The following is a 25,746-nucleotide window of genomic DNA, read 5'->3' on the forward strand; positions in this document are numbered from 1 at the left end:
TTCCCCCCCTTCTTTCTCTCTGCCTCCGCCGGAGGCAAAGCTTCTGGAGGGCACGGTTGCGCCACCGTTACCCTCCCCTCCCTTTTTGTTTTGTTTTCAGCCACCCCAACATGGTGGTCGATCCTCTTGGATCTGAGCTAGGCTCAAGTTCCGCCTCTTTGCTGCACCACTAGTGGCGAGCAGGGGCCTTCAGCCCTGCACCGACCCTCTCCCCTTCCCTCTGTCGGAAGACCGAGCTAGCTCGATCTTGTCACGGTTTGGAATCGGGCATGGCTCGGCCTGACTGTCGAGCCAACACACTGTCCTCTTGCTATGCTCAAGCAACAACAACTTATGTTGCTATTGTCTCGAGTTGGGCCGGCCGGCTCGGATGCACCGAGTTTGACTCGGTTTCACCAAACCAACTTGGTCGAACCCTGCAAGCCTTACGTCGACCTACCTTGTTAGGCACAACCGAGCTGAGCTCGGCTAGCACCGAGCCCAGCTCGATTCTCCTTGTCCCAGCCTGGCTAGCCGCTGAGATTGGTTTGGTCTTGCGCCTCGAGTCCCATGTCTCCTTTTGAACAGAGTCGACTCAACTTCTTATACCAAGCTCGATTTGGTCCGAACAGCTCGAACTACGTTTGGGTTCAACCTCTGCGACACAATCGTCGCCTCATTCACAAATTTAAGATTTTTAACATCACTCTTTACGCAGCACGATAAAATCCTTTTAGTGCTTCAGATTGACGCAACAGATGAGACACGCTTACCGAAGAACGAGCTTTTAAAAACCTATGTTTGGAATTGTCATAGATTCAGACCATCTTCTAGGTAGGAAAAAATTACACCCGATGTCGATGAAGGAACATTTCTGATATATGTCAATATATATATATATATATATGTATATATATATATATATATATATATATATGTATGTACGTTTTTAACTCAAGGACGTAGTTTTGCGTAGTCTTGTCCCATTTAAATTATGTTATTTACTTTGTCATCATGGTGTAATGTGCACAGGCTCCTGCTTAATGCAATTTACTTAGCCTGATGGGTGGTTTCAAACAACGGACCCTGCTTAAGCAATTTACTTAGCCCGATGTATAGTTTCATATACCGGGCCTTATTTACGCAATTTACTTAGCCCGATGCATAGTTTTACACACTACGCCCTACTTTATGCTATTTACCTTGTCGTTGCGCTGTTACGTATACAAGCTTCTGCTTAAATATATATGTATCCTAAATACATATATGATTATACAGGGTACCTAGTTTTGCATACTATTGCACTATTTTAATTATGCGTGTATTTATTTAGAGTAGGCAGTTTTGCGTACTCCTGCTTACTTTAAATTACGCCAGTATTTATTTCAAGACGCATATTTGCACATCCTTGCTTTAATTTTTAAAAGAATTTTCATGCAAGATTTCAAGTTCGCATACCCCGAGGCCTCATAAAATAAAATAAGTGTTTTACGTTCACATGTTCCTGATATTCAGTATACACATGCGCCGCTTATCCTACAAATAAAATAAGGCTCCTATGCTCTCATGCATCAAGGATGTTGCGCCCATTCTTATCGAAAAATTTTCAAGCGTTGAAGGGTTCTTTTAAATACCTTTCCAACCTGGTTCAAACTTTAAAATAAGTTAAGATTTTTGCAACTCAGGCATTCGCAACTGAGTCTTCTCTTCAAACCAATATAACGAAAAGGCTTCGACTACATAGCCTTTGGTGGTACGTACATCCGATCCTTCCTTTCTGTATTCGAAATAACTCAAATATTCCCTTAGCTTAAGGTGTGAGAAATCAAGATTTTCAGTTGTGATTGGTTTTCTTTATGAAAAAACAATATTATTTCACATGGTTGTAGCACTATCAGACATGCACGACATGCTCATATGATGATTAATCGTAACGCCCCAAAATTTCAAACTTTCGAACCTTTCAGGAAACAGGCAAGAGACTAGAAAAAAATCTCTTTCCTTCAGAGTTTGTTTATGAAATCAGCGAAAGACTATTACTTTAAAATAAGTTAAGATTTTTGCAACCTTTCAGGAAACAGGCAAGCAGACGACTTTGGGCACATTAGCTAAAAGAACCAAAACGCACAATCCATGTTACTTGCAAAACACTTGGAAAAGCCACTTTCATTAAAAGAAGTTTCCCAAATAGTACAAAATTCGGATATCCAAGGGAAATCCGTTACAAAACCCCAAAACATCCAGGACGCGAGCTAAGAGCAGGAAAAATGAAGTCTTGAAGTCATCTTGTCATCGCGTCATCACCTGTGGTGTACCTAATCTTCACCTGTACCCATAGAATGGGTTAGTTTCGCGAAAAACTAGTAAGTGTACATGAGAAACTACAAGAAACTGAATTAAGAGCATTTAATTCAGTATGCTAGACAAAACGTAGAAACAACTGAGACTAGTTCAGCGTCTGTTATTCTATATATTTTCAATAACTCGAATAGCTAGTTGAGTCCGCTCCTAAGGGGACGATTTTAGCCGAGAGAGGATTCCACAAATGCAGGTAATTGGCAACAGATGCATCCAATTTCTGCAGAAGTCCATGGGATCTACCACCTAGGATAATGTCTGGTAGTTCCTTCCCCTAACTCCAATTACTGTAGAGGCCGGATCTTTGCCCGTGGGGTGGTTGTTAACAACCTGTCCATTGGAGTTTTGTACCGATCCATCATCTCTCTTGACAGAAACACAAAGGCGAATGAGTGCGTCAGGGGTAAATTATCTGACGACTCATTCTATATGCTCTGGTCTTTTGACCAAATGAGCATCTTACCTGTGAAGGCGATCCCATTTTTATGTGTTTACAACATTGTGCATTTAGCACTGTTCGAGGTCGCACGACCATCTCATCTGATCATCGCAGTACTAGCGTGTAGTGCACGACTACAAGTACTCTAGGATGAAAGGGGTATAGCTCATCAATAGAAGCCTCAACAGAAGTGTTTCACAAAGATGTAATGTTTCTCAAACTTTACTTTTGACATTTTTTATCTTTTGAAACAACCAACAACTTGTGCCAACATTTGGCATGCGATTTTCTAGAATCTCATCCGCTATCGGGGTATCTACATGACTCGCATGACTCGATACCAGCCTCGATAGATGGGATACAGGTTTCTCAACAGAACTCTCGCTAAGAAGTTCGCTCAAGCCCCAATTCGGGGTTACCCGAGATATGTCGGATAAACGAACATAACCAGTCAATCACATCTTTCCAAATACTTCGATTTGGATAGTCTTTGATGCTTTTGCGCAACTCCCTAAATTCTCAAGTCTACTACGTAGGACTGCTCACTCGAAAAGCCAGGATCCCTGCTAGGGATCCCTCTCCTTAGACGAGGATGTATCGCTAGCTCCCGAGTCAACTCTTGTCACAAGAGGGAGAGTGGTAAATGCCCCTTGCATCCTTCATGAGGATGCCTTTATGGCACATGCAATGAGCGAAAACCTGAGCGTCATCTGCAATGGAAAGGCAGTAACGAAACATTTGCAAAATCAAGAGCCTGAGCGCAAAGCACAACGACAAAGTAAAGACATGACAAAAAGTAAAGGATAAGGATCGTGAAACCGCGTCCTTGAGTTAAATGCATACTCGTATAAATATATATATGCATATATATTTATTTAATTATCTCTTTTAGTTAATTGAACTTAATTCAATTGTCCAAGTCCTTCGTGCAATCTTCCCCTACCTTGGAGAGTTGCAAGCTTGCTGGCGCCTGCGGGTGTAAACAATTGACGACTCGAGTCACGGAGCGCGAGCGGGATTCGTCGTACGAGCTGCAAAAGCGACAGTCTTAGCAAGCTAACACCAAAAATAGAAGATCAGGGACACTGTCGCTGACCTGACGTGAAGGAAGCAGAGGCAGGGGCATCGTGCCCTTGCGCACCTGCTATCAGCACAAGAAGCAGGGGCAAGGGCTGCGAGCTCCTGCTGACCTGCTGTAAATTATGAGCGGAAAGGGGGTTGCACCCTTGCCCTCAGAAAGCGAGGGCAGGCAGGGTTGCGCCCCTGCCTAACAAAGTAGCAGAGAGGTAGGGGGCTTCACCCCTGTCTGTCAAGCATACAAGGAGGCAGGGACTTGTCCCCTGCCTGGCGATTATGCGAACAGGCAGGGGGCGAAGCCCCTGCCTGATGCCGGGGGAGAGGAAGGAGGCTCTGCCCCCCCTCCCAGCCGAAAGGCAAAGAGGCAGGGGCTAGGCCCCTGCCCGTTAGCCACCAAGGGGGGAGCTATGTCACATGGGTACGACGCAATTTCAAAAATTTTGGACACGGGGACTCGGCTATATATATATATATATATATATATATATATATATATATATTTTTAAAAAATATATATATAACAATAATAAGTCGGCTATAACCCATTAGGGGAATGCTGCATACGTTAACTGTAGACTAACATAACCCATTTGGAGACTTCAACTTGTACATCTGTCCATCTTGCTGTAGCCCATTACACTTCTCCTAATGGGCTATAGGACATGTCCATCTTACTGTATACGTTAACAGTTGCACAGACTGTGCAATGCAGTCTTTGACTGTGCACAGTCACAGACTGTGCAATGCAGTGACTGTGCAGTTGCACTGTCATTGCACAGTCTGGTTATATATTTTTTAAATATATATATATATATATATATATATATATATAAATGATTTTTTTTTGTTTTTTTCCCTAAAAATGGACATTTTTAGACTCGATCAAAGTTGACCGATTCCAAAATGTGGACGGACTCGACTCGTTGACCGAGTTCGACTCGGCGTTGACCGAGTCTGGGCCGTTTCCGAAGCCGCACCCGTGTCGGGGCGTGTTGACTCGGGTGCGGCGCCTCCCTAGCCGAGTCCGTGTGACATAGGAGGGGGAGGCAAGGGGCTTCGCCCCTGCCTGCCGAATACGCAAAGCCCCTGCCTGTCGAACACGCAAACATGCAGGGGGTGAAGCCCCTGCCTGATGCCAGAGAAGAGAGAGCAGGGAGGGGCTCAACCCCATCCCCTACCGTAACAAGAAGCAGGGAGGGGCTCGACCCCCTCCCCTACCTACAAGGGTGCAAGGAGGGGCTCGACCCCTCCCCTGCAACCAGATGGCACCGGGAGGGGGCTCGGCCCCTCCCTTACCAAACATGGCGCAGGGAGGGGCTCGACCCCTCCCTCACTAAAAGGAGTCGCAGGGAGGGGGGCTTTACCCCTCCCCTGCGATTTAGGGCAGCAGGGAGGCGACTCGACCCCTCCCCGTGCAACGGAGAGGTGAGGGAGAAAGAGACGAAAATAAAAGGAGAAGAAGGAGAGGAGGAACGCACCTGGAGGTTGCCGGAGGAAGGGGTGTCGCCGGTGGCCGCTACTCGGCAGACGCGAGGAGAGGGGGTCAGGGGGAAAGAGAGAGACGAGAGAGCGAGAGGGGAAAGGGGGTTTCGAGAGACCTCCCCCCCCCTTTTGCCTCACTGTCTTTAAAAGACACGAGAGGCGGTGCCTCCATTGGGTCTGGGTCCGGATCCGACCCAAATCCAAGTTATAAAAAAGAGGTTTATGACAACTTCGTTGTGCGACAATACACCATTATATGAGAAAATCACGTAATCAGAGATGATCATTTTCATAAGCAAGATGCTTGATTTGGTTTAAAAGACCAGATCATATTGAATGAGTTGTCAGATAAAAACAAGACTTGATGCACTTATTCATCCTTTAGTTTTGTAAAGAGAGAGGATAGGAGGTACAAACTCCGATGGACAAGTTGTTAACTATACTACTCGAGTGACAATGGCTTGACGTCCCCGGTCATTGGAGTTAGGGGACTGGACTACCAAATATTATCCTAGGTGGTAGATCCCATTACCTTCTATAGAATTTTGAATGCATCCCTCGGTTGTTCTCGCCTCTGGAGAATTCTCTCTCGGTCTCTTAAACCGTCCCCATTGGAGCAGACTCAGCTAATCGTTTGGGTCATAATTTACATAAATAATAAACCCCCGAACGATCTCAATTGTTTCTACGTTTTGTCCTGTGAGTAGCCACAAGTCGTTAATTATCGAAATAAGATTATCATGTTCACATTGCTTTTCTTGAAACCGAATAGTGTAGTGTGAAACGTGATAATGCATATATTAATCTTGTTTTAAGGTCTGACATCGATGCACTTATTAGGCTTTCATGAGTCTGACCCGTTTTATGGGATACAGATGACAATTAGGATGATGTTGCAGGTAATGGTGCGATGATATCAAGAATCCATTATCTATGATGTTCGCTCCTAAGCATGTTTTGTAATTTTGTATGATGACTTTTGTATAAACTTTATTTATGTAAAACCTTGTTTTGAATTTTTATAGATTTTGAATGGATGTATGGAAATGTGGACCCATATCCAAGACATTTGGGGACCCAATATGTTGGATGGAAATTTTGCCTGTAACCCGCCCAAGGCTCTTCAACTTGTTTTTTTTAAACATTGTTTCCGCGCAACCATCATTTTTAACTCTGCAAAAGGATTGATTGTTAAAATTTTAATTTTTTCCTAAAAATTACAAGTTTGAAATGTTGGGGCATTACATTATATATCTTGTGACATTGAGATTAGAGAAAAGCAACCTCTTAAGGATCAAAGTTGTATACAATATTCCAAGCATAGTGATCCTAAACCTCTATGTGCACTAGAAATATATATTGATAATCAAACACAAACTAAAAGATCATTTAAAGTATCAAAACCTCTTAGGAAATTTATGTTTTACGACTTGTTTTTACCTAAGTATCAAGCCTATATTGCATTAATACATTTATATGTAGAACCCTCGACCTATGCTAAAGAAAAAGAACACTCTAAATAGGTAGAAGCCATAAGGATAGAGCTAGATGCTTTAGAAAGAGCATATACTTGGAGTATTCAAGATATTCCCCAAAAAAGAAACATATAGGTTCTAGATGGGTGTATAAGGTAAAAACCAAGAGTGATGAGACTCTTGAACGATACAAAGATAGACTAGTTGTCAAGAGATTCTCAAGAGTATGGAATAGATTATGAAGAAACATTTGCTCCAGTTGCTAGGATGACTACAATTAAAATATTAGTAGCCTTGGCTTCTCTGAGAAGAAGGCTAATATATCAAATGGACATTAATAATGCATTTTTTAATGAGAATTTAGCGGAAGAAGTTTATATGGAAGCATCACCTAGTATAACTATTCCTAAAGGAAAAGCTCTTGGTTTGGATAAAGCCCTTTATTGTCTTAAATAAGCATCAAAGGCATGATATGACAGGTTTAGTCAAGTTATACTTGATATTAGATTTCAATCTTGTTTGACTGATATAACTTTGTTTGTTAAGGTATCTGATGCATGTAATTCTTCTCCTCTATGTAGATAACGTGATTATTGTGAACATATCTCAAAAATGAGATAAAGAGTGCGATGAGCACAACACCACCAATGTGCACAAAAGCACAAGAACACTTAGAACAAATGTACACAAAGGTACAATAAAGAAACTCAAATGCACAAAGGCATACAAAATATAAAGAATTTTATTAAGAGGCTTGGAGAACAAAAGCTCCAAGAAGTGAAGTTTACAAAGGGGGAACTCCCCTATTTATAAGAGGGAAAAGGAGCCTTGGAGGGGCTCCACTAGCTGTTGGAGCCCCTCCAACGGTTAGAATTCTAACCGTTGGAGAGGCTCAACAGCTAGTGTTGAGCCCTCCAAGGTTGACTTTGAGTCAACAAAGAAATAAAGAAGAAAAAAGACAAAAAAGGGAAAAGGAAAAAAGAAAAGAAGAAAAGTAAAAAAAGGAAAAAGAAGATAAATACATATACATATATACGTGATGTATATATGTATATGTATCTCTCTTTATATATATATGCAAATATTTACATAAAGAGAGATACATTTTAACACCCTCCCTCAAACTTAGGGCACAATGACCGAAAGTTTGCTAAGGAGAAAGTTGAATCTTGGGGAACAAAGCGCCTTGGTGAAGAAATCTGCCAACTGATATTCTGACGTCACATAAGGAAGATCGATGACTTTTTGTAGATATGCCTCACGGACATAATGACAGTCCATCTCAATATGCTTTGTTCGCTCATGAAACGTGTGGTTCTTGGCAATATAGATTGCACTCTTATTATCACAACATAACTTTGTGGGTTCTTGAATTGGAATCCCCATGTCTTGCAGCAACTGATGAATCCAGACAATCTTCATAGTTGTAGATGCCATGGCTCGATATTCTGCTTCGGTGGATGATAGAGACACCTTCTGTTGCTTCTTACATCTCCATGAGATCAGGGATTCACCTAAAAAAATACAAAAGCCTGTAGTGGAGTGACGGTTATTTGGGTCACCTCCCCAATCAGAGTCAGTATATGCAATTAAATTCAACTCAGAAGAAGAGGAAAGAAAAACTCCCTTGTTTAAAGTTCCCTTTAAGTATCTGACAACTCGGAGAACGGCACTCATATGAACGGATGTAGGAGCATGCTGAAATTGGCTTGCAGTATGCACGGCATGAGAGATGTCCGGCCTTGTGATGCTAAGATACATTAGAGATCCCACAAGTTGCCGATAGGGAGTAGGATCCTCCAAAGGTTTCCCATCATCGATCTTCATTTTTTATCCCACAATTTCAGGGGTCTCACAGATTTTATCATCAGTAATACCTGATCTGTCAAGAATCTCACAGACAAGTTTAGTTTGAGACAAAAAATAGCCTCTATGAGAGTAGGCTACCTCAATACCAAGAAAGTAAGTCAGATACCCCAGGTCTGACATTTCAAACCTTTCTTTTAAAGTGGTTTTAATGTTTCTGATGCCTTTTATGTCACTACCTGTTATCAACATATCATCAACATATAACAGTAAAATCACAATTCCTGCATCAGACTTTTTGACAAACAGAGCAGTGTCAGTGTAGCATGAGGAAAAACCATTTTGAACCATTACATCATTAAATCGATCATACCAAGCCTTAGGGGCTTGTTTTAAACCATAAAGCGCTTTTTGCAAACGAAGGACTTTCCCCTTTGGTATGTTCATACCAGGAGGAGCATCCATGTAGACTTCTTCATTAAGGTCCCCATTTAGAAATGCATTTTTAACATCCATTTGGTAAATATTCCATTTTTTAATAGATGCAATGGTGATCAAACACCTTACAGTAACCATTCGTGCAACAGGAGCAAAGGTTTCTTCGTAATCGATGTCGTATTCTTGACTATATCCTTTTGCGACAAGACGGGCTTTATATCTTTCAAGAGTGCCATCACTCTTGGTTTTGACTTTAAAAACCCATCTACATCCTATTGTTTTCTTTCCACCCATCTACATCCTATTGTTTTCTTTCCTTCTGGAAGACATTGAAAAACCCACGTTTTGGCTTTGTTGAGGGCTCTAAGTTCGTTGTCCATGGCATCCCTCCATTCAATCATTTCCGTAGCTTCTTTAAAATTTCTAGGTTCTTGGTATGAGTGAATGGCACTAAGACATGCCCTATGTTTTGGAGAAAAAGACTCATAGGATATAAATCTAGAAGATTTCTCCTAGATCTTTCAGTTCTTCGAGAGTTGTTGGAAGATTCACTAAGATCACTATATTTCTCTATTGCACTTCTAAAAGTGCTTTTATCTCTATGAGTATAGGTAATTGGTTCATTTATCATTTCTTCTTCATCATGAATGGTTTGAGGAATACATTCACTTATATCCTCATTCTCTTTTAATTCATCATCGCTAAAATCTTCATTTCTAGATAATAGTTCAAACAAAAAAGAATAATCGGCATTATCTTCATGAGTTTTGTGTTCTTCAAAACCACTTATGTTTTCTAAAAAGGTTACATTTCTTGAAACATATAGTTTATCATTTTTAATATCATAACACCTAAAACCTTTTTGGGTTTCCGAATATCCTAAAAAAGCACAAGGAATAGCTTTGGGAGATAATTTATCATTCTTATCGGTGAGAACAAAACATTTACAACCAAAAATTCTTAACCTATTGTAGTCGGGTTCTTTTTTATACAAGATTTCATATGGAGATATTTGGTTCAAGTTTTTGGATGGAAGTCGGTTGATGAGATAAACCGATGCAAGAGCCGCTTCGGCCCAAAATCTTTTTGGAATTTTTTGAGAAATTAAAAAGTTCTTGTAGTTTCAATTATGTGTCTATGTTTTCGTTCGGCCAACCCATTTTATTGGGGAGTTTTGGGACAAGACCTTTGATGAACAATCCCATTATTTTCAATATAACTTTTGAAATCATTTGAGAGATATTCTCCCCCGGAGTCGGTTCTAAAAATTTGTAATTTACTATTGAATTGATTTTGTATTAACATGTGAAAGATCTTGAAAGTAGAGAAAACCTCATGTTTATGTTTGAGGAAGTATATCCAACTATACCTTGAAAAATCATCCACATAAATAACATAATATGAAAAACCTCCCTTAGAGACAACGGGTGCCAGTCCCCATACATCCGAATGCACAATTTCGAAAGGTTTGGTTGAAAACATAGTTCTTTGTCCAAAAGGTAAGCTTCTCATTTTACCAAGAATGCAATCATTACAATTGAAATTGTCTTTACATAAGGTTTTAGCAAAATGTAAATATGAAAGCTTGACAATATTTGGATGCCCAAGGCGTTTATGCCAAACATTTATATCCTTATGTTGGGCAACATTACAAAAAGAGGTTTTTGGAATTTGAAGAAATTCCATGAGATAAAGATCTCCCTTCCTAGAGCCTTCCCCAATCAACTTTCCGGACCGGCGATCCTGTATCCAACATTTATTTGATGAGAATTTGATATCACACCCATGATCCGATAGTTGAGAGACGGAAAGCAAATTTAAATTTAGTTTTGGTATAAATCTAAACTCCGCCTGTGTAGTTATACACTGCCGGTCCCAAGCCCGGATAAAGGAGGAGGGTTGCGGTAGGCCTGTGACAGCCAGCATAAAAACTTTGTCATATCCTATGAAAATGAACCAATATGAGAATTTCGTTGGGGCGTTCCCTACTGAGCGACGCGCTGTACTCTCTAGGCCCGGAGGCAGTGATAAATGTGCAAGGGTTGCTAGGTCGTCGCCCAGAAGCGACGCGTCACACCGGCGCCCGGGTGTGGTGTCAAATAGGCAAGGGTTCCCTCACTTTGTTGGACGGGTGGGGGTAAAGAAGTTAGTCCAAGACCATAAAATTAGGTTAGCCACTTGGAACATAGGGTCTTTAACTGGTAAGTTGGTAGAGTTAGTAGATGTTATGTGTAGGAGAAAGATTGATATTTTATGTCTTCAAGAGACCAAATGGGTAGGTGAGAAAGCTAAAGTGATAGAACCTTGGGGATATAAGATTTGGTATACAGGAATAAATAGGAATAGGAATGGAGTAGGGATTGTTATGAGTCGTCAGTTTATAGATAATGTAGTTGAGGTCCGTAGGAAGGGTGATAGAATTTTACTTATTAAATTAGTATTAGGTACGGATATTATTAATATTATTAGTGTTTATGCACCTCAAGTAGGTTTAGATGATTCCATTAAGCATCAATTTTGGGAAGATTTAGATGGAGTAGTACAAGAGACATCTTATGGAGAAAAGCTTTTCATCGGCGGTGACCTTAATGGACATGTAGGCATTAGTAGGGATGGATTTGAGAATATCCATGGAGGCTATGGTATAGGAGAAAGAAATGAAAGTGGAGAAAGGATTTTAGATTTTTGTTTGTCCTATGATATGATCTTAGCAAACACTTGGTTTAGGAAGAGGGAGTCTCACCTAGTAACATTTAAAAGTGGGGTTAATACGAGTCAGATAGATTTTTTCCTACTTAGAAAGAAAGATAGGGGTTGTTGCATCGATTGTAAGGTTATACCAGGAGAAAGTGTAGCTACACAACATAGAGTCTTAATTTTAGATCTTAGAATTAGACAATGCCGCAAAAGGGATAGACATAGGATAGATCCTAGAATTAAGTGGTGGGCACTGAAAGGAGCTAAACAAGGAATGTTTGTAGAGCAGGTAGTTAAGGAAGTTGATTGGTGTCTCGAGGAGGATTCAGAATCAATGTGGAATAAGATAGCGGGTGGTATGAGAAAAGTAGCTAAGGAGGTATTGGGTGAGTCTAAAGGCGGTGCACCACTAGGTAAGGATACATCATGGTGGAACGAGGATGTCAAATTAGCTATTAAGGTTAAAAGAGAGTGTTATAGAAATCTAAGAGTCGTGATAATGAGAATTTGGAGAAGTATATGATAGCAAAGAAGGAAGCTAAAAAAGTTGTTCGAAACGCGAGGGCTAAGGTATATAAGGAGGTTTATGACAAGTTGGATACCAAAGAAGGCGAGAAGGATATTTATAGGCTTGCAAAGATGAGAGATAGGAAATCGAAGGATTTGGGTATGGTTAGATGTATCAAAGATGAAACGCAAAGGGTTTTAGTCAAAGATGAGGAGATTAAGGAGAGATGGAAAGATTATTTTGATAAGCTATTTAATGATAGTCATGCTCAAGATCTTGGAGACTTCTCCATTCCTTTTCATGAGATAAATCGTGACTTCATGCGCAAGATTCAAAAGAAAGAAATTGCAGAGGCTTTGAAGAAAATGAAATCAAGAAGGGCAGTTGGCCCAGATGGTATACCTATCGAGGCTTGGAAATGCTTGGGAGAGAAAGGTTTAGAATGGTTGACAAATCTTTTTAACTTGATTTGGCGAACAAATAAGATGCCTAATGAGTGGAGGAAGAGTACTTTGGTGCCTTTATATAAGAATAAGGGTGATATACAAGATTGCACAAACTATCGTGGTATAAAACTCATGAGTCATACTATGAAACTTTGGGAGAGGGTGATTGAGTCTAGGTTGAGGAAGGTTGTCATGATATCGGAGAATCAATTTGGTTTTATGCCTGGAAGATCAACTATGGAAGCTATACATCTTCTTAGACAACTTATTGAAAGATATAGAGAGAGGAACAAAGATTTGCATATGGTTTTTATTGATTTAGAGAAGGCATACGATAGAGTACCTAGGGACGTTCTCTGGTGGACAATGATGAAGAAAGGTGTTTCTCTCAAGTACATTAGTATAATTAAAGATATGTATGAAGGAGTAGTAACCAATGTCCGCACTTGTGGAGGGGTGACAACCAATTTCCCGATAACGGTTGGGTTACATCAAGGATCTGCTTTAAGCCCTTTCCTATTTGCAATAGTGATGGATGAGCTTACGAGATCAATTCAAGAAAATGTACCGTGGTGTATGTTGTTTGCTGATGATATTGTTTTGATTGATGAGTCTAGAGCTGGGGTTAATGCTAAGTTAGAATTATGGAGACAGACATTGGAAGCTAGAGGTTTTAAGTTGAGTAAGAGTAAGACTGAATATATGGAATGTCGGTTTAGTAAGCAACGAAGTAGTGATGGGAGTGTAGTGAAGCTTGGTGAGCAAGATATACCGGTGAATGATTATTTCAAATATTTGGGATCCATCATTCAAAAGTATGGAGAAATTGATGGAGATGTAAATCATAGGATAAAGGTTGGGTGGATGAAATGGAAAAGTGCTACTGGAGTGCTGTGCGATCGTAGAATGCCATTGCGGTTGAAGGGAAAGTTTTATAGGACGACTATTAGACCCGCTTTACTATATGGTACGGAATGTTGGGCTGCCAAGAGACATCATATTCAAAAAATGAGTGTAGCTGAGATGCGGATGCTTAGATGGATGTGTGGAAATACAATAAAAGATAAGATTCGGAACGAAGAAATACGTAAGAAGGTAGGTGTTGCACCCATTGAAAATAAGATGCGAGAGAATCGTTTACGGTGGTTTGGACATATTCGGCGAAGGCCTAATGATGCTCCAGTTAGAAGGTTGGAGAAATGGGAAAATATATTAGTTAAAAGAGGTCGGGGTAGGCCTAGGAAGACTTGGATGGAGATGATAGGAAAGGATATGAATGCTTTGAACCTCACCGAGGACATGGCGTTGGATAGAAATGATTGGAGGAAAAGGATTCATGTGGAAGACCCAAAATGAATTTCTTTTTTGGTTCATATCGCTGACCCCAATTGTTTTGGGATGAAGGCGTAGTTGTTGTTGTTGTTTGTTGTTGTATAAATCTAACTTTTGGAATAAAAAAACTTTGTCTTTCAAAATCACCAATTCCTTTTATTTCAAGAGAAGCCCCATCCACGGTGGAGACAAAAGAGGGTGACAAATTTTTTGAGTATTTAGAAAGTGACAAAACATTTGGAGTCATATGAAAGGATGCACCCGAGTCTAAGAGCCAAAGAGTCTTACCGAGAGGAGAGAAGGTGGTCATGGCGGCTCCGGAAACGGATCCCTTGAGGAGTGGTTGAAGAGCTTCCATGATTTGATTGAGAGCCAAAATAGCATGATTGGAAGTAGAAGGACCTTCCTCCTTGGTTGATTGGAAAGTAGTAGACATAGCCACCATCTTCTTCCATTTAGGGCATACCGGTTTAATGTGACCCGGTTCTTTGTAAAAATGGCATATGATCTTACTATAATCTCAACTTCCATAATGCTCACCATTTTCTCTTCCTCCTTGATTTTTGTTAAAATGAGGGGGTTTATAGGTTTTAACATTATTCCCCGGTCTTGAGACGGCATAAGCACCCTCATCCTCATCTTTAGAGGGAACGGCCAACACACTTAGATTGGTTTTATTCATTCCCAATCTAGTTTCTTCTCCACTTAATTTGGTAAGCACATCTTCCAAAGAAGGGGAAGAGAAAGAAGATAAGAGAGAGGATCTAGTTTGTTCAAACTCGGGTCTAAGCCCATTTAAAAAGTTAAAGAAATGATCCTCTTCTAGTTGTTTGGCCCTCAATTCAATAGCCTCACCGCTCCATTTAGGTTCTTGGAGGGCAAGCTCATCCCAAATAGTGGATAACTCGGCGAAATACTCTCTAACGGACATTTCTCCTTGTTGAAGGGTTAAGGCCTTCTTTTGGAGATAGTACTTATGGGACAAATCTCTTGAAGTATACATTCTTTCAAGATATTCCCATACTTGACATGCCTTTTTGAACTTTAGAATATTGGCATTAATTTTGGTCTCAACCGAAGAGAAGAACCATGAGAGAATTTTGTAGTGTTTCATTTCCCATTCTTCATGCTTCTTATTGTAATCTTCAAAAGCCTTTTCTCTTTCTTCTCCCTCAAGAACCTTGATCTCCCCTTTGTCAAGAGTAGTAATTTTTGGTACGGGTTCGGGAATAGTTCCTTGAACATATCCCCAAAGTCCCTTTCCTTTTATATGGGCCTCCATATTCCCGGCCCATACATGATAATTCGTTCCATTCAATTTGAAGCCAAGAGAGAAGTGCGAATCCTTTTCGCCCATTAGAGAGGATACAAAGAGGAATAAATGCATACCACAAAGCGAAATGAGTCCCTTCTTGATGTAGGAAGCTTGCAAAATATAGAATGAAGAGCCGAGTCTTCACTTCCACCACCACAACTCAATGACACGCTTTACGAGGTATTCCAACGAAGAGAAATAAGAGCACGATCTTCTTTTCCTTTAAGCCTAGCTTTGATACCATGTGAAAATATCTCAAAAATGAGATAAAGAGTGCGATGAGCACAACACCACCAATGTGCACAAAAGCACAAGAACACTTAGAACAAATGTACACAAAGGTACAATAAAGAAACTCAAATGCACAAAGGCATACAAAATATAAAGAATTTTATTGAGAGGCTTGGAGAACAAAAGCTCCAAGAAGTGAAGTTTACAAAGGGGGAACTCCCCTATTTATAAGAGGGAAAAGGAGCCTTGGAGGGGCTCCACTAGCTGTTGGAGCCCCTCCAACGGTTAGAATTCTAACCGTTGGAGAGGCTCAACAGCTAGTGTTGAGCCCTCCAAGGTTGACTTTGAGTCAACAAAGAAATAAAGAAGAAAAAAGACAAAAAAGGGAAAAGGAAGAAAGAAAAGAAGAAAAGTAAAAAAAGGAAAAAGAATTACAGCATATTCATAATTATGAATATGCGCAAAATGGAGAGAAATGACTAAAATACCCTTTCGGGTTTTACAGAAAAAAGAAAACATATATATTTACATATATATATATAGATAGATACATATACATATATACGTGATGTATATATGTATATGTATCTCTCTTTATATATATATATGTAAATATTTACATAAAGAGAGATACATTTTAACAATTATTACTAGAGGGGACAAATATAGAGTTGAACACATTAAGAAACTTCTCAAAAAAATTTTAAAATGACTAATTTGGTTTTGTAAAAATATTTTCTTGGAATTGAAGTAGCTTATTCTTCTAGAGGTTATCTATTGACTCAATCTAATTTTTCTCTAAATATTGTTGTCAGGTTGGAAATACTCCCGAAGTTGTCAATACTAAGATGAAAATTGATGATGAAGAACCACTGAAAAATCCCAACGTCGTATAGACAGCTTATCGAGGAACTTTCTTATCTTTCAATTAATTGGCCCACTTGGCCACCTTATGTCTCCCACTTGCAAACCTTCTAGAGTCTCCTAGAGGCTCCACTACCAAGGTCCACCCCTACTTGGGTCTCCCATTGGGTCCAAGTCCATGTGGACCCAATTAGCTCCCATTTGGGTATTTTAAACCCAACTAAAAAATTAAAAATTCTAATTAAATTTAATTCAGAATTAAATGCTAATTTAAATCTAACTAGCAATTAAATGTGCTAAATTAATTCCAATTACAATTTAATTGCTAATTTAAATATAATGAACAATTACATTTAAATTAAATATACTAAACCAATTATTGCTAATTAAGTATAACTAACCAGCAAAATGCTAATTCAAATATAATCAACAAGTAAATGGCATTTTAACAATAATTAACCAACACATGCCTATTTAACTTTATTTAACCAAGAAAAATGCTAATTTAATACTAAATAAAATTGCCAAAACAAAAAAAAATAGATTTAAATGTACTTTAAATATCAATTAAATTGCAAACCAAATTTGGGCAGGAATTCCATTTTTATTTATGAATAATCATGGAAATTCTTAGAAATTTCTTGGGTTTTACATCCATAATTCTCTAAGCAGCACTTGACAAGATAGCAGATCTTTCACAGCCAATAACATTTGATTCAAAGATAGGTTTGAATTTCTGCTCTTTGACAGGGTTTTCTAAACAGTCTAATGTTTGTGCTCCAGTAAGTCCAAATCTTTCAAGAGGTGCAGAAGCAACAGCATTGTTGGTCGAAATTAGTGATATACCATCGATTCCAACATTCACACGAACATAGCTTTCATGTTAGGTAAATATAGCAAGATAAAAATAGAAATAACTAAAAAACAAAATTTTTTACTCCAAATTAATGTTGTTTTCCATCAAACTCTTCAAATATGACAACTGAACAGGCACCAAAAACAACTGTGTTGTTGTATAGTAAATTCACTGTACATAACATACTGGCAGACAAAGATAAGAGTAAAAAAGGTCTTTCCAAATAAAAATTGACAAAGAATCATGGCATAAACATCCTAAGGCGACATCAAAGCCCTGCAGTTCTAAAAAAAATGTCAAACAAACGATCAACTCATTTAGCATTAGAATAGAATGAATGGAGAAAGGGGCTTGCAAAACCATTTTATGTACAGATGGCAGAAGGGTTGAAGATGATGATTAAGACAAACACAAATCCCACCATAATCTTTGATGCCAATTCAAGATTGTTAATGCTATATGAATGGTGGTTTCAATTCACACATCATAAAGTAGAACTCATTAGTACTTAAGTTTCACAAATTTCATTATCAGATCTGGTCCTGTTATATCAATTAAAATATATATATATATATATATATATATATATATATATATATATATATATATATATATATATATATGACCAGAAGATTAAACTTACAATGTGACCTCCTCTGTGATTTCCTGATTGCTGTTCAAGTGTCAACAGTGCAGTCCATCCCCAAACTTCTTATTCAGACTTGCCTTCCAATGCTCTTGACTGTTGACACCCGCAGTAGATCACAACAATAGATCTACTGTTTTAATGAGAACATCTTTGCTGATCTTCCCAGCCTAAAAAAGAATGAGATCACAAGTGATTCAGACATGCTACATAATTGGGCTAATCAACATGATTTACAACAGCGTAAAAGCAGCAGCATCTTTTCATACCAAAGAAGCTGCACCACTCCGATCTGTTCTTTTCTTCTGCTGTCTGAATGTGACAAACACACTATTGTCTGCATGATGTGGCTGCTCATTTTATACCCACTAGCAGAAGCACTTGCTGCAAGGCGACCAACACAGCAATGACGTGCACTTCTACGTGCCAACTAAAATTGATGCACAAAGAAAATGTCGGCGACCTCTAAGTTCTATCTAAATGTCAACTAACACAACACAGACTATCACCTTTAAACTCTGCTACTATACTTCATGTATATATATGCTCTCTGTCTCTCAAACATGTCACACCTCACCTCCATCTATTCAACCTTAACATCATCCATTCAACCTTAACATCATCCATTCAACCTTAACAACTGCTACACTCACTCTCTTCTCCCCTGTATACTCAAAGATGAGACCATTCAAATGTATGTGTCAAAGACATATATAGAAAACGGCACTTACTAAATAAAGCTCACCTGATTGGAACTCTCTCCAGGCTTACAGTCAACAGCCATGTCCATGCGAGCAACAAAGAAATGTCGATGAACTGGTGCATATAAACTTGGTGCAATGGTGGTACCATACTTCCTACACTCACCAGGCTGCAAAGTCCCTAAACTTAGAATTCCTGTGAGCCTAACCTTGTTAATATATATAATTTTCAGTTTATTCCAAAATACCCAATAGGGGTATTTTGGTCTTTTCACGTGTAAATATAAGTTGTTTATTAAAACAACTTATTTTAGGTTTTATTTTCTTTTTTATTTTTACTTTCTTTTTTCTCCTTTTTTGGGAACCATTGGGGACCCCACATATGGAGTCGTTGGGGTCCCCGACGATTACATTGTGGGAGCCCCAATGTCTCCCTCTCTCTCGTTTGTTGTGTATATAAAGGGGGTGTTCCCCCTCTCATTTGTAAGTTGTTCTCTCCCTCTCTCAATAATATTTTCACTCTTTTTTGCCTTTTGGCAGTTTCCCTTTGTGAGTTTATGTGTTTGCACTTAAAGCTTGTGTATTCTTCTTGGTTCTTGTCCATTGTTGGAACTACAAGTGTTTTTCACTTGTTATTTGTATTTTCGCTTATTTCATTACAAACCTCAACCTCAATTTTCTCATCCTGCAAAAAATAAAACCGATCTCATCATTAAAGCCCAAATATACAAGTTTCTTTAGTGTACAAGAAATGAATAAAGAAAAGAGTAGCTTTACATGGAGGAGAAATAGGTTATAGGTACCTGAAAAGAAGTCATCGTCATATTCATTATGTATGTCTGACCCGATCCATTTAAGTAATGGATCGGGTCCAGACCCAATCCATGTATAATGTGTAGTTAATACTTTGTCAAAGGGTATTTTCGTACCCTAATATTTTACACCTTTATTATTAATACAATGAGAGGGCAGTCACGACTGACTGAACCCCCTTTTTCTCTGAAATCTCTCTCTCTCTCTCACTCTCGATAACAGGGTTTCCTTCTTACATGGTATCAGAGCCCAAATCTGGGAGTGAATCGCAGCGTGAATCTGCGTGGAGCGTGGATCCATCAGCGTCAGCAGCGTGAATCTATCAGTTGTGACTCTTTCGCAGCGTGAATCTGTGTGAATCAAAGACCCAGCGTGAACTTAGTGAATCTGTGGATACGTGAATCTGCGTGAGCCCAAATCTGGGAGTGAATCGCAGCGTGAATCTGCGTGGAGCGGATCTATCAGCCGTGACTCTTTCTGCAGCGTGAATCTGTGTGAATCACGTGAATCTGTGTGAGAATCACGTGAATCTGTGTGAAAATCGCAGTGTGGGTCCATCAGCGTGCTTCTATCAGCAAAACCTGGATACGTTATTAAATCAAGTTCCACTTTCGTTGTAAAAAAAAAAAGAAATCGATCCTGTTTCTGTTTTCCCTACATTTAATCTATGTTTCATTTTTCTGTTTTCCCTGCTACCTGCTAATCACTGTTAATCTGCCTTTCTTGATCTGTGGTTTTCTTTAATATCTGCTAATCATTTTTTTCCGTGCTATTCACTGTCAATCTGTGCTTCCCTGCTACCTGCTGTTTTTTCTTTTGCATTTAATCTGTGTTTCCTTTTTCCTGTGTTGATCTGTATTTTCGTTGGTTCTAAAGAGAGCTGCCTGCTGAGTATCACCTATTAGCAGCCATCTGTTTTCCCTTATCTGAAAATTTTTCTGGTTTCGTTGGTTCTGTCAGCCGAGTACTCTGACTGGTCAAGAGTTCTGTCATCATTGTTGTCCTAAAGTTTTCTATTAGCCAAGCAGTGTTCTGTTAGCTGAGCCCTCTGCTTTTTGTTTTTCATACCTAAGTGTCAGTTCAAACATATTCATCCAATGGATTTTACTCACGGGCAATCATGTCTGTCCTCAAGTTTTCTCGGTCAACTAGTCTCTGAAAAACTGAATAACTGCAATTTCTTAACCTGGAAAAGACAGATCATTCCGTTTATAAAGAGTCAGGATCTCTCTGGTCATCTGGATGGATCAGTCCCACAACCTCCAGAATTCCTTTCGCAAGAAAAGGCGGACGATAAAGGAGAACAATCTGTTGTTCTTCACAAGAATCCAGAATATGTTGCCTGGATGAAGAGGGATCAATCGCTAGTGGCATACATCACTTCAACCCTCTCACAGGAGGTCCTTATTGCTCTTCCTGATGATTGTTCGACAAAGGAACTGTGGGATACGCTAGTTCAGACATATTCACAAATTTCTGAGGCAAGAATTATGTTTCTTAAGCGAGAATTTCAAATGCTGAAGAAAGATTCCATGTCTATTATGGAATACCTGAATAAAATGAAAAGCATCACAGATCAGTTGGCTATTGTTGGGTGCCTTGTCAGTGAAAAAAATAAAGTACAACAAACCTTGAGTGGATTGGGGCCAGACTATCATGTTATGACGACAACCTTACTATGTTTACCAGAACTTCCAAGGTTTGAAGATCTTCGTGCGAAATTATTGCAATATGAGATGAATCTGAGAGGTCCCTCTGAAGTCTCTCATGGGAATTCCGGAACACAAGATGTGCTGGCTATGGGAATGAGTTATGGTCGAGGACGAGGAAGTTCTTTTCGAGGAAGAGGAGGCCAAGGGAGAAATAACTATGGAGGTCGTGGCATACTTCCAACACCCAATATCCAGGGACAAAGACCCATTCCCACCTGTTTCCTATGCAACAAGAAAGGGCACATTAAAGCAAATTGTTGGTTTAATCCTCAAAACAAAGAGAAAGCTCCACAAGCAGAGGCTAGGAAGGATGGAGAAGTAAAAGAGTTGCTGTTGGCAGCCTTGGCAGGATTGAATATGAAGCAAAATGACAAAGGAATTTGGTATGTCGACTCCGGAACAGCTACCCATGTTACAGGTGATGTAGGTAAACTCTTGACTCTTACACCGTATGTTGGAAAGAATAGCATAGTCACAGGAGATGGATCCCATCATACCATCTCACATACTGGAAATGCCATTATACACATGTCAAAGTCCTCTCTTAAACTTTCAAGTGTCATCCATGCTCCTAATATTCAAAAGAATATTGTTTCTGTCTCAAAACTTGTTGATGATGCTAATGCTTCAGTTGAATTTACTCCCTCTTCTGTTTATGTCAAGGATCTTCGCACGAGGAGGACATTCGCTGAAGGAAAACGATGGGGCAACATGTACATCTTTCAAGAAGATCCTTCCTCCATTCATTCCAACTATTCATCCTTAAGCCTCACCAACGTCAAGCTTTTGATTCTGATTTTATATTTACTGTTTCTGAAAGTAATAAGCCAAGACTTTGGCATAGTCGTCTTGGCCATTGTGGTCGCCATTTCATTGAAAAACTTGTCATGAATAATCTTATTCCTAAGTCCAATCTGAGTTCAGAAGTCGTTGATACAAAATGTTCTAGTTGTCATTTATGTAAGAGTCATGCTTTACCTTTTGCTTCCATCAATAAAAGAGCTTCAAGGCCATTTGAGGTCATTTGTTCAGATGTCTGGGGTCCTGCTCCAATTACTTCTTTTTCTGGCAGTAAATACTATCTTATTTTCATTGATAGTTACTCACATTATACTTGGATATTTTTTATGAAGCACAAATCAGAAGTCTTTGGATTGTTCCAGAAATTTCACTCTTTTGTTCAAAATCATTTCTCTACCAACATTCTTAATTTCCAGTGTGATGGAGGAGGTGAATTTTTCTTGAGTGATTTTGTTAATTTTCTTCAACATAATGGGATAAAGAGAAGAGTGTCTTGCCCTCATACACCTCAACAAAATGAGATTGCTGAGAGGAAGCATCGACATATTGTTGAGACTGCAATGAGCATGATGCACGGGAGCAATCTCCCTGTATCATTATGGACTGAGGCCTTTCACTCCACAGTTCATGTGATAAATCGATTGCCTATGAGTATCTTAGAAAATAAGTCACCATACTTCTCTCTTTTTGGCATACAACCTGACTATCATGAATTACGTGTGTTTGGGTCTGTTTGTTATGTACACATTGATAGCTCACTCAGGCACAAGTTCCAAGATAAGGCTTTAAAATGCAGGTTTATCGGATATGCAGAAGATTACAAAGGGTACAGGTGTTATGATCCCCTGAGTAAACGTGTCAAAATATCAAGGAATGTTATTTTCGATGAAATGAACTTTGCTGATCAGGATACTAATTCAACTATGGGAGATATTGATAACTCAAGCTCCAGCATTGAGGTATACTATCCATGGTTAAATTCAGAACTCTTCTCCAATGGTAAAGTAGACTGTCCAGAAAATTGCAGTCAGAAGGAGCCACATGAGGATTCAACCAATGAGACTCAAACGGAGGAAACTGTCACATATGACTTGGAGCCAACAAGGTATAAAGGTATTGTGTACACCCAGCGAGAGAAAGAGCCCTCATTCATTCCTTGTACGAATACGGATCCATCTGGATCATCCGTTTCGCAGCAAATGGATATCAGAAGATCTTCACGGATTCGACATCCGCTTGACAGGTGGGTAAGTTATAAAAAAATTTCATTGGATTTTCAGTTATTCTTGACATCCATAAGTAAAGAGGATGAACCTCTCATGTTCTATCAAGCTGCGAGATCTAGAAGATGGGTAGAAGCAATGAATGAAGAAATGGAGGCCTTACATGAATGTGGGACATGGGAGATTGTGCCTAGACCACTGAACAGAAATGTTGGGTCAAAATGGGTGTACAAGATAAAATATAAACCAGATGGGAGCATCGAAAGGTACAAGGCTCGACTTGTAGCCAAGGGATTCACACAAGAGGAAGGCCAAGACTTTGATGAAACTTTTAATCCTATAGTTAAGATGGGGACCATTCGCATTGTGTTGAGTCTAGCCATTAAACATGAATGGGCATTGAGCCAGCTGGATGTTAAAAATGCTTTTCTGCACGGTGATTTAAAAGAAGAGGTCTACATGGAACAATCCACTGGATATGCAGAACGAGACGCCAAAAAATATGTATGCAAATTAAAGAGAGCACTCTATGGTCTGAAACAAGCTTCTCGTTCCTGGTTCGACAGTTTTTCTCTAGAAATACAACGGCATGGCTTCTCTCGGTCTCTTCTGGATCACTCATTATTTATTCACAATGCACAAGGAGTTACTACTCTTCTGTTGATATATGTAGATGACATCATCATCACAGGGAATTGTAAAAGTTACATTGAGCAGGTGAAGAAGTTATTAAATCAGAGATTTAAAATGAAAGATTTGGGAGAGCTGCGATATTTTCTTGGGGTAGAAGTTGATAACAAAAATGATACACTTACCCTTACCCAACACAAATATACGTTGGACATTCTCGGCAGAGCAGGTATGACAGATTGTAAGCCGTTAACAACTCCAAGTGTCATTCATCAGAAATTGAGTTCACAAGAAGGGGATATATATGGAGATCCCACTAAGTATCGCAGTTTAGTTGGCATGTTGCAATACCTGACTTTTACTAGACCCGACATAGTATATTTGGTTAATCAGGTATCCCAGTTTATGCATGAACCTCGTGTTTCACATATGGAGGCAGTCAAACGTATACTTCGCTACCTAAAGGGTACAGTGGGTGATGGGTTGGTATACAAAAGCAAGGAAGAATTAGATCCAGGTGGGGGCCATGAGATTGTCACTTATGCTGATGCTGATTGGGCGGGTGATCCAGACGAACGACGATCAGTATCCGGTTATTGTAGCTTCATTGGGCCAAACTTGGTATCCTGGAGCAGTAGAAAACAAAAGGCAATTGCTAGATCAAGCACTGAGGCTGAATACAGATCGATGGCCACTGCCACGGCCGAGGGTACATGGATAAGACATCTCCTGACAGAAATGGGAGAACCGATTGCTCGGTCACTGTTGTTGTGTGACAATCAAAGTGCCATCAACATGTCATTCAATCCCATTCACCATAGTCGAGCAAAGCACATTGAAATAGATCAACATTTTATTAGGAAAAAGGTTGAAGACAAAGAGATTGAGCCTATGTATGTGCCAACTGAAGAACAAGTTGCTGATATCCTCACTAAAGGGTTGACAAAGGATAGATTTTGGTTTCTGAAGAACAAGTTGTTCATGGTCCAACACCATGCACAACTTGAGGGAGGCTGAAAAGAAGTCATCGTCATATTCATTATGTATGTCTGACCCGATCCATTTAAGTAATGGATCGGGTCCAGACCCAGTCCATGTATAATGTGTAGTTAATACTTTGTCAAAGGGTATTTTCGTACCCTAATATTTTACACCTTTATTATTAATACAATGAGAGGGCAGTCACGACTGACTGAACCCCCTTTTTCTCTGAAATCTCTCTCTCTCTCTCTCTCTCTCTCTCTCTCTCTCTCTCTCTCTCTCTCTCTCTCTCTCTCTCTCTCTCTCTCTCTCTCTCCCCCTCTCTCACTGTCGATAACAGGGTTTCCTTCTTACAGTACCAACTAATTAACCCACACCAGTGTTATTAAAAATGTGCCTCAAGGCGCGCCTCGCCCCAAGGCGAGGACCCTTGTGCCTTGAAATGCAAGAAAAAGGTGCAAAATGCCCTAGGCATACGCTTAGCGAGGCACACCTCTTTTTATTATCAGGTCAAATGGGGTCAAAGCGTCCAATTGACCCAAATTTGGGACAAAAAAGAGGGAGGCCCCGACCCTAATTAGGGCCAGGCCTCTCTCTCTCTCTTTCCCTCTCATTGCAGTCTCCCCTCTCTATTGTTTCTCGCTCTCCCTCTCAGTTTCTCTCCCTCTCCCTCTCTTTCTCAGTCTCTCTCGCTCTCTCTCTCGTCTCTCGCTCTCCTTATCTTTCTCTCTAGTTTCTCATTCTCCCTCTCTTTCTGTCTCTCCCTCTTCCTCTCTCTGTATCTCACTCTTCCTCTCTATCTCTCTATCGCTCTCTCCCTCTCTCTCTCTCTCCACTGAAAGGAGGAAGAAGAAGTTTGTTCTCTCCCTCTATTTTTTGTTTTGTTTTTTTGCATTTTTTTATGTTAATTATTTTATTAATATTAGCCACTTTTTT

At 39.6% G+C, this 25,746-nt stretch overlaps 2 long non-coding RNA genes across 2 annotated transcripts in view; both read right to left on the bottom strand.

Moving 5' to 3' along the window:
* Positions 1-18,119, bottom strand: part of LOC149830267 (uncharacterized) — a 28,787-nt gene extending 10,668 nt beyond the window's left edge. The window contains exon 1 of the long non-coding RNA XR_016433842.1: positions 17,947-18,119. This is a non-coding gene — a long non-coding RNA (uncharacterized LOC149830267). The remainder of the gene's footprint in view (positions 1-17,946) is intronic.
* A 975-nt stretch (positions 18,120-19,094) lies between these two features.
* Positions 19,095-25,474, bottom strand: LOC149830268 (uncharacterized). The gene is made up of 2 exons (XR_016433840.1): positions 25,170-25,474; positions 19,095-19,453 (listed from the first exon to the last, which is right to left on the bottom strand). It is a non-coding gene; the product is annotated as an uncharacterized LOC149830268 (long non-coding RNA).
* Positions 25,475-25,746: the final 272 nt, after the last annotated feature.

Source organism: Nuphar pumila, chromosome 8, assembly GCF_984573655.1.
Source record: "Nuphar pumila chromosome 8, dmNupPumi1.hap1.1, whole genome shotgun sequence".
In the NCBI taxonomy this organism is placed as follows: domain Eukaryota; kingdom Viridiplantae; phylum Streptophyta; class Magnoliopsida; order Nymphaeales; family Nymphaeaceae; genus Nuphar; species Nuphar pumila.